Below are 1,332 nucleotides of genomic sequence, written 5' to 3'. Positions count from 1 at the left end.
GCCTGCATTTTAGTAACATATTTTCATTAGTATAAGTTGATAACTTAAAAGGAAACTTTTTTAAAGAAACAATGATTGAATAACATAAGAAATGTTAGTAAATTATCTTCCCAAAAGGGGAAATATGAAATTGAAATGTAAATTACAAAAGAGAATCAGTAAACGTACTTAACTTTTCACATGTCGATAAATGATCTGCAATATATGTTCTGCAAACAAGTGTAGAATAATTAGTATGATTTGTATATTATACAACAAATCTGACAACTGTGAAATCAATATGAGTTCAGAAATGTAACATATTGAAACCGGTGTGTGAAAGAAAACAGTTGGGTTGGTTGGGTTGGGATAGGTCAGTCACAGTTGGGTTGGGTTAGGTCAGTCTACGTTGGGTTGGGTTAGGTCAGTCTAGGTTGGGTTGGGTTGGGTTTGGTCAATCTAGGTTGGGTTGGGTTGGGTTGGGTTAGGTTAGTCTAGGTTGGGTTGGGTTGGGTTAGGTCAGTCTAGGTTGGGTTGGGTTGGGTTAGGTCAGTCTAGGTTGGGTTGGGTTGGGTCAGTCTAGGTTGGGTTGGGTTAGGTTGGGTTAGGTCAGTCTAGGTTGGGTTAGGTCAGTCCAGGTTGGGTTAGGTTAGGTTGGGTTAGGTCAGTCCAGGTTAGGTTGGGTTGGGTTGGGGCAGTCCAGGTTGGGTTAGGTCAGTCTAGGTTGGATTGAGTTGGGTTGGGTTAGGTCAGTCCAGGTTGGGTTGGGTTGGGTTAGGTCAGTCCAGGTTGGATTGGGTTAGGTCAGTCCAGGTGTAACACCCCGGTTTACAAAAGAAGTCCTCGTCAAGACATTCTCTAATAAAACGGACTGTTACCATCTCGGTTTCCCGAGGTAGTGAATAACAAATTAAACTCCAAGGCAATTTATATAATATTTTAACTTAATTATTACAAATCCTCTTTTCAACTCAAATTACAAGAACTGACATAAATAAAAGTGAAAGTCTTCTAGATGATGATCTAGCTACTAAGTCGTCTGATCCAATGTCTCACGCCCATCCAGCTCCCGTTCTATCTCTTAAACCTGTCAAGTCTGCTCCCCATAAAACAGTTCATCACAGGTGTTCACGAATACACAGGGTCAACCACGAGGTTGAGTAGGGAAAACAATAAAACAATAAAATATGATATGCATGATACTCCGTCACCTCCATCTCTATCTCAACTCATCACACATCTCATACCCCGAACGCCCATGCCCGATACCCGATCCCGGTAGACTATATATCGACCGAAGCCGATCCGCCACCAACATTTGAGGACACCAGGGCAAGTCTGCAGAACCCGCCC

This window comes from Silene latifolia, chromosome Y (genome assembly GCF_048544455.1).
Source record: "Silene latifolia isolate original U9 population chromosome Y, ASM4854445v1, whole genome shotgun sequence".
Taxonomy (NCBI): Eukaryota; Viridiplantae; Streptophyta; class Magnoliopsida; order Caryophyllales; family Caryophyllaceae; genus Silene; species Silene latifolia.
Note: the sequence above shows the minus strand (reverse complement) of the source record.